This window comes from Monodon monoceros, unplaced genomic scaffold (genome assembly GCF_005190385.1).
Source record: "Monodon monoceros isolate NGI ecotype Baffin Bay Population unplaced genomic scaffold, NGI_Narwhal_1 Super_Scaffold_12, whole genome shotgun sequence".
NCBI lineage: Eukaryota > Metazoa > Chordata > Mammalia > Artiodactyla > Monodontidae > Monodon > Monodon monoceros.
In genome coordinates this window covers 66,183,884-66,192,766 of record NW_021703768.1, presented here as the reverse complement: position 1 = coordinate 66,192,766, position 8,883 = coordinate 66,183,884, and the positions used below count along the sequence as shown (strand labels likewise).

At 37.6% G+C, this 8,883-nt stretch overlaps 1 pseudogene across 1 annotated transcript; it reads right to left on the bottom strand.

The window, feature by feature from the left end:
• Window positions 1-6,719: 6,719 nt before the first annotated feature.
• Window positions 6,720-7,047, bottom strand: LOC114892766 (annotated as a pseudogene). The gene has a single exon (XR_003792775.1). The product of XR_003792775.1 is annotated as a cytochrome c oxidase subunit 6A1, mitochondrial pseudogene (transcript).
• Window positions 7,048-8,883: the final 1,836 nt, after the last annotated feature.

Genomic DNA, 8,883 nt, shown 5'->3' with positions numbered 1-8,883 from the left:
ACCAGGATGTCTCTTGCTTTCTCCCTGGGGTAGGCTGACCCAGGATTTGAAAAGTATTAACCTTTTAGCTATTATGAACACTTCTATGCTTTTGAGTTTAATCTAAATGTCTGAAAGATGTTGGGTGGTCTCTGGTGATTCATTTCAAGTCTTTTGGAATTTGAAGATGCAGCTGAGGAAGAGAAAGAGAAGGGAGGAAAGAGTTCAAAAGTTATTTTTTATTTATAAATTTATTTATTTATTTAATTTTTGGCTGCACTGGGTCTTCGTTGCTGTGTGTGGGCTTTCTCTAGTTGCGCAAGCGGGGGCTACTCTTCGTTGCGGTGTGCAGGCTTCTCATTGCAGTGGCGTCTCTTGTTGTGGAGCACAGGCTCTAGGCACGTGGGCTTCAGTAGATGTGGCACTCAGGCTCAGTAGTTGTGGCGCATGGGCTTAGTTGCTCTGCGGCATGTGGGATCTTCCCGGACCAGGGCTCGGACCCGTGTCCCCTGCATTGGCAGGCGGATTCTTAATCACTGCGCCACCAGGGAAGTCCTTCAAACGGTTAATTTATATTGAGAAATTGTTTTGTAAAACTCATCAATGCCTCTGTTAATCTCTGTAACCCAACTCCACTGAATTTGTCCAATCTTTTCTTCTCTTTGACTTGGTTCAAACTTTAGACTCAGTCTGCGCAGTTTCTTTTAAGGGCCCTAATATATACCATGGACACTCCGGCTACTATGCCTTCACTGGTATTGGTCCTCCTTCCTAAAATACCTCTCTCTATCCTCCTTGATTTAGAAGGACCTCTAAGTCTTGAAAGTGCTCACCAAGTTTGTCATATTCCATGGAAGCAGAATACCTTAGTAACTAAGTAACCACATGGTAGGATTTGACTATATGGGCTCAATTCCCAATTTCTGCTTTTTACTAAATTTTCAACTTGGGCAAGTTAATCTCTCTAAGCCTCAATTTCTTTGTCTGTAAAATATTGATGCTAATGATTGGAATGTATAGGGTTGTAGTGGGATTAAATGATATGTTATTAAACATATCTGGTACATGGTGAGTATTCAATAGATGTTAGTATGATGTTAATAAGGCTTCTGTAATTTCTCTGAAGTACATGATTTTCCTCATCTGGTCTTTTCTATATGGCTGTGCCTTGATTCACAATTTAGTGGTTAATTAAATGCTATCATTTCTTGTTTATTAATTGTTTCTTATATTTTTGGATTGATGTCCTCAAATAGATTTTAAATTCTTGAGGGCAGGACTATGCATTTTAATTCTTTCTGGGTATAGTACGCGTTTTATAAATACTTAATCAATTAATATAAACAATAATTTTTCAAAGTTAAATTAGTTTTAAAGAAAAGCCCAGGGCTTCCCTGGTGGTGCAGTGGTTAAGAATCCGCCTGCCAATGCAGGTGACACAGATTTGAGCCCTGGTCTGGGAAGGTCCCACATGCTGCGGAGCAACTAAGCATGTGTGCCACAACTACTGAGCCTGAGCTCTAGAGCCCGTGAGCCACAACTACTGAGCCCAAGCACCACATCTACTGAAGCCCGCGCACCTAGAGCCCATGCTCCGCAACGAGAGAAGCCACTGCAATGAGAAGTCCGTGCACCGCAAGGAAGAGTAGCCCCTGCTCGCCACTAGAGAAAGCCTGAGTGCAGCAACGAAGACCCAATGCAGCCAAAAATAAATAAATTAAAAGACCCTATTTCCAAATAAAGTCACCTTAAAAAAAAAAAAAAATATATATATATATATATATATATAAAGAAAAGCCCAAAATTCTTTGGGGAAGAGATTTTTAAGTGCTTTAAGAACAATTATAGGGCATGAATAAAAAGAAATTCTAAAATAAAAAAAATATTTCCTACTTTGACGCAGTCAACACTATCCAAAATACCATTTCCAGAAAGTCTTTATTTTCCTCTTGGCTTCATTAGACCTCTGAAAATCTTAATTTTTCATTTTTAAAAATCGTGGTAAACATTAACAGTCATATACAACTCTTTTTGTAAGTAAAATCTCATTTCCAGGGAAGTATTTTTGTTACTGGGTTCTGGACAGATCACTGGTTAAAATTAATTTGTGGATCATAGTAGCATCTGGCATTATATGAATCTTAATACCATCCCACTCCTGAATGCCTATCCCAAAGCTGAGGGCTTTCTATGAGAAAATGTGTTTTTCCTCTTTAATGCTAGTTTGCATGAAATCTTCTGGTTTACATTTTTAAGAGGTGATATGCACCATTGTATGAGCATGAAACATATTTGCAGAGTGCTCCTTTCTTATACTTGGATTTATCCCAGCCATTAAACTTAAAGTTTAATCTTGTCCATGACTTGTGACATGGTTGCTTGCCAGCAATATAAGAATTTCATAGCTCAAGCCAATTTATTTAATACTTAAAATATTTGTACTTTTCTTCCAAGAGTATATCAGAAGGAGTATTTGTGTTTCAGGATCTTAACTATCTCAGTTAATACCTCTTAGAAAAATGAATGGGTAGATATTGTTAACTATTTCAGTTAATACCTCTTAGAAAAATGAATGGGTAGATATTGAAAGAGGCAGAAGACACTGATCATTGCCTATGTAGAGGTACATATTCTCCATTTATTCCTACCCAAGAGAATCTCAGTTTTGTTTCATTCATTACCCTTTTATTACGCAGCCAAGTACCTCAGGGAAAGTTGACCTTGAGTGGCCATAATTCCATCACCTCAAACACTGGAACAAAAATGAGCATGCAACTCAATTTCAACCAAACACATTTGAGGGGGAATTTGCTGGGGGATTCAGAAAGAAGTTCTCTCTCTTTTATGAGAGAGTTCTGAAAGCTACTTTTTTCTTCTCTTGGCTGTGGTCATTTGCTGTTGTGGTGTTTGTATCTTCTGAAGCTATTCTGCTCCATCCTGAGGAGTGGGACAGAGCTGAGAAAACTGTCAGAGAACCCAACCAGAACCACTGGATATTGCCTCCTCCAAAATTCACCTTACCTCTGAATTTCCAGCTATGAAAGCCAATAGTTTCCTTAATGTTTAATCCATTTTGAGCTTCCTATTACTTGTGACTGAGAATATGGTAAATGATACAGAAATACTCTGAATTTATGTACGTAAGTATATTAATGCAGTTATCAACATCTAATATTTGTGTAAAGATTTTGGGGTGTCTTTGAATGAGTCCCTTGGAATTATAATTGAGTTTCTCACCTTTACACTTATTACTACTGTATTCCAATCCTACATTTTTGGAATGGTAACAGAATTAAAAGGAGACAAGGAAAAAACAGGGCATTCATTGTTAACTATGATTATTTCATCAAACATGATCTTTTTTTAGTCATTGGGATACATTCAAGGAAACGAATCCAAGCCATAAATTAAAAGGAATCCTCTCGCCTCTAGGAATCAGTATCAAATTGTACCATCTGATTTTAGAAATACTTATGAATTCATGCTGATTGAGGTTTGAAAGCTAACATTGATTCCCATCCCTTTTGAATAATGTCAGGTATTTTCACAAAGCAATGCTTTCCTACCCCATCTACAATTATGGTAATACTCTAACCATCTGTTGATCAAGAAAATCTATACTGGAATTCAATAAACCTTTTTAGTAAATTTTCAGTTTATTTATTATGAGATCAAAACCCTAGAGATAAAAGAAATAGAGTCACATAGCTCTGTAAGACATACTACTTATTCAGTTCAAAGAAATTATTCTTGTACATCTGGATTCAAGAACCTTTGCAATACTTCCAAGGTGTCCAAGGTAGAACGTAAGTGCCTGGGGGAGGGCTCTCTGTGTGTGGTCAGCATTTTGTGTGTGATGAAACCTATATGGGTTTTCACTTTCTTTCCTCCAAGAAATATATGTATTAATGGGAAAAGAGAAATCAGCATAAAGTGAAGTGCTAGTAGCAATGATTTATCCAATACTTATTGTGGCCAAGACTTTTACATTTGTTATATTTGTTTCATAACAATTTTTGTTTTACAGATGAGGAAATTAAATCTTGGAGAAACTAACTTGTGAAGCTTCCTTGAGATGCTAAGTGGAGGAATGGGGATGTAAGGCCAGGTCTGGGTGCCTCTGGAGCCCATGCACTTAACTATGATGTCATGCTACTTGAGAATACTAAATCAGGCCAAATGGGGTGGAGACAGGAATTCAGAGCTCCTGAATTTCAGACCGGTCTGCACTTGTCTCATCTAGCTATTCAAAGTGAATGTAGCTTCAGAATTAGAGAACTTGGTAGCATAAACACTGCAAATAAGTAGCAGAGCAGAGTTGCTTGGATTCTTAATCCACCTCTGCCATTTACTGAGCATATCAACTTGCACACCTTATTTATCTTCTCTGAGCCCCTACTTATCTCTTGAGCATGGAGAGAATAAAAATTTCACTGTCTACATCATAGATTTTGAGGAGTCAGCCAAATTGTATTAACTGTAAAGTACAAAAAAAGTATGCATTATCATTATTATTTTGTAATTTTCTCATCCCTTCTAACTGTTTTTCCACACCTGGAAACACTAAATTTTATAATGAAAGACATCTATTATTGTTGTTGTTGTTGCTATTAATCACATATAAAGAGACGGATTGACTATCCATTATTTGAGGAGGGAGTAAGAAAAAGGCAAAATGTTCCAGGGTTCATACTCATTTTGGGAAACCCGATAATCTAGTGCTGGAATAAGACTTTGACCTCAACAGAATAGCCAAAGGGCTATGCCACCAAGAAAAACCCTATTTTTAAAAAGGGAAACATTCCATTTCAATTTTCTCATTTGTAAGATGTAGAGCAGAATTTAAAAGATGTCTTTTCACCCCCACCCCACCAAAAAAGGAAAATAAATCTTATTGATGTAGCAAATGCATTAGACAATGTTATACCCTTTCTACACTTGAATGAACAAAGGACATATTTTCATGATGTAGAATTGCTTGAAATGGAAAGATTATGGAGAAACTTACATGTAAAACAATTGAAAAAAAGTAGAAGATAAAAATCATACTTACAAAGTCAATTAGAACAATTCATTAATAGAGATATCCTGTCAAAGTAATGAGTTCCAGATCTAATGGATTCCTTACCACACAGATATTCCAAGTGCAATGTTAGTATGTCTGTTTTTTAATGCTGATGTTTCGCTCAGATTGATTTTTCTAGAATTGAGTGCAGTTAAAACCTAGGTTTCAAATACCAGCCAATTAGGGATACAGTTTGTTGGATTATCATCATGCAGAAAGGTATTATGAAATAATAGAAAAAGCTCTAAGATACAGACGATCTAGGTTCTAGTACTTACTGGATCTACGAAAGTAACTATGTAACACATTATGTTTGAAGATTTCAATTTTAACATCTGTTAAATGGAAATAACAATATATGCTTGGTTTACTTTAAGCTTATTATAAATGCAAAATAAAATAGGCTCTGTAGTGCTTGGTAAATTGTAAACACCAAATTAGAATTCTATTAATCACCATCCCCAACATTTCTGTGCATACCTTTAGTTATTGTTGAAGTTTTAGAAAACAAAAATTCTAGTTGCTCTTTCATGTTGGCATTCTGAATGGGATGTATACTAATGCTCAAAATATAGCTGAATCAAATAGTTATTAGCTGTCTCAGTTTTCTTGGGGAACACATATACCATAAATTATTTGGAAAACTGGTTTTAAAAGCAATCTATGAGGCCTTTATACTGTCTGGCTCTTGTTACTTAGAGGAAACCCTTGGCGAATCCTTTGAATGTGAATTGTTACAATGCTAACTACTACCTAAAATTTCTATTAATTCTAATATTTCTTTATGTATATTCAGGGATGGTCTGTATACTTAAAAAGACCCATAACTACTCTGAGCATAAAAATATTTCTATTATTTCTTTAAAAACAAGACAAAAATTAAATTAGCAAACCTTTTCCCTTTCACCATTCTGGCAGCCTACTCATGTGAACCGAAATATGGATAAGGAAGCATATCTGGTTCTAATTTCTGAACTCAACACCAGATGTTGTTTTCAAGGTTTGCCTTTAAAAAAAAAAACCTAACTTTCATGAAGCCATCTCAGTCCAAGGGGTAGGGCGAATCACTGCAGATTAAAATTTTGAATTTATATTTCACTATTAAACCATGCTTATGAGGAACATCTCCAGTGAATCATCCATAATGACCAAAGAGACCTTTTCAATATAAATATATACACTGCTCATATACTGTCAAATCTTTTAAAATAGAATATGGGATGTGCAGTTTTTCTGAAATAGAAACACCATGTTCCTTATGAAGGCCCTCACACACTGCAGCAGGAGAGAGAGGACCTTGGGAAAAGTTTGTATCACAGGAGCCTTGTGAGACAGTCAGTTTTGTGATCTGTATTTACTCTACAAGTTTGTGCCATGGACAAATGTGAGTCATATGTTACTGCTGAGTATAGGGAATCTCCAGCCATTCATGAAATTAAAAGGTAAAAAATATTTACCTTTTTTTTTTTCTTTTTCAGCTCGTGACTAAGTTATTTATTTAAGCCATCTCCTGCTATAAGCAAAGGGATGGAAGATCAGTATAATGGTCATCACTGGATACAAGGAGGTGAGCTTAAGGTCCCGTACAATTTTCTGGTCCATGTGTGCAGAGTAATGGTTCAAACCAGTGCTGTGGTCTTCACTGGCTAGTGGTCCAGGTTCTCTTTGTTCGTCTTCATAGCCAATTGGAAGCGGATTCACATGAGGGTTATGGAAAGTGTATGGTTACCATCTCCCCAGGGAAAGGGCTTGGACCTGATGCGGATATAGGGGTAGGCAACGAACTCGGGTCTCTCCTCCTCTCCGTGGTGCGACTTCAGGAAGACATTCAGCATGCTCACTCCCACCCCGGGGAGCGCCACGAAGAAGGTGAGGGCCTTCCACAGGCGATCTGAGCCCTCCTCGCTGTGGGCGCCACTGTGGGCACCACTCGACATAGGCTGGCTTGACAGCCAGGAACGACCTAGCAGCCCAGAAACCTGGGCTCCAGCTGCCGCTGCCATCTTCGACCAGGACCCATATTTACCTTTTAAATAATCTTTTCCAGGTTGTTGCCCAACAGTCTTTTTCAGGCTCTTTGTAGTTGAAAGGAAAGGTAATATTTGACAACTTCAAGTAGGCTCTTAACCAAACAGAATAACCAAATGTTGAAATGCTGATGGTTATTTACGTAGTTATACCTGTAGTTACTTATATGTGTTGCTCTTTCCTTAAACTAAGTATTAGGGATATGTATATTTCTCTATTTATATTAATATGGCATTTAGTGAGTTTTATCTTATTTGAATATGCTAAAAGCAGATGAGAATTGTGAATGGGGTTGTACATAAACTACGACTAAAGAGCATCTACTAACATTAATTCAACAAACAAGGGTTGAGGGCACTCAGAAATGGAGATCTAAGATGCATGTGTATAAAGCAGAATCTATAAATAAAGAGAAACAAGCATGAAAAACTGTAATCATGTATCATAAGAACTCAGAGTATTGGGTAGACTTTCAGCCATTCTTCATTTATTCAGCAGTGTTTATTGATCACCTGTTATATGCTGGGCTTCAGAGATACCATGGGGCAAAGGGAGCAAGACAGACACAGGCCTTTCCTCTTGGAGCTTACATTTCCATTTGTCCACGGGACATTCTCACCCAGATGTACATAAAAAACAATGTATGTAAAATTGACCTAATGATGTCTGCCCTGAAGTCAGCTTTTCCTTCTGGTATCCTCACTTTTGTTAATGGCACTTCTATTCCCTCAATTTCTGTGGCCTCAAACTTGAAATTGTCATCTCTTTTCCTTTTCCTCTCACAATGGTACTGTTGAGCTTGCTTTCCACCTTGCCATCTTCTCTTCTCTGTCCTCACTCTCCCCTTTTAGTTCCTCACTATCTTTAACCTGGCATATTGCAAAGTCTATCTGATTTTACTTGTCTTCAAATTTTTCCTCTCTCATTTATGTGGATAAAGCTGTTAGATAATTCTTCCTAAAGAAGAATACTAATCACATCACCACCTTGTTCAGGAGCCCTCAATGTCTCCCTAGTCTTTGTCTAATTAAGCAAAATCTCCCCAGTCTGTTATTTATGCCTACCATAATAGCCCTGATCCCACTAACCAATGAATATAATTTATATTTATGTCCAAATTACAATGGTGCTGAGCTACCCTCTGCAGAGGATATTCCTTAAACTTCTGGTTCTTATTACCTAACTTTGCTTTGGATTTAAAAAAAACAAGAAAAAGAAAAAGAAAGCTGTTTTCAGCTTGTGTATGGGGTTTTCCTGAAGATTGCTGTATTCCTTTATACTCCAATAACAATAGCACAGGCCTTCTGCTGCCTCTCTGATTATGTGCTCTTTTGTCTATTTTCCATTCTTGATTGTGAGAACCTACAGAATGAAACTGACAAGGCAAGGGCCTCCTAGGTGGCTGGAGAAAGGGAAGAAATGGCACAGAAAAGCAAGACTCCTCTTGAGCCAGTTGGTGGATGGGAAAGGCTGGCACCAGTCATACATTAATAATTTTGAGCCCAATCACACCCATTTGCCAGCTGTAGTCAACACTTAGCATCTTCCAACTTCTTCCTTTCTGCTTTCCTCTTGTCAACGCCTGCTTCATAAAAAGCTCAATGAAGGAGCTGACCACTGTTCAATCATGAGAACACTGACACTCCTGCCAAGAGCTGGCTCCCAAGGCTGACTCCTGGACCTCACCCTACAGATGAATGGGACTGTAGGCTCTTCCCCCAAACACATCTGATTTCTTGTCCCCATGTCTTCCCTCTTTCTAAATGATATCTTCTCATTTCTGCCTGTTATAGTCCTGTCATTCAAGTTCC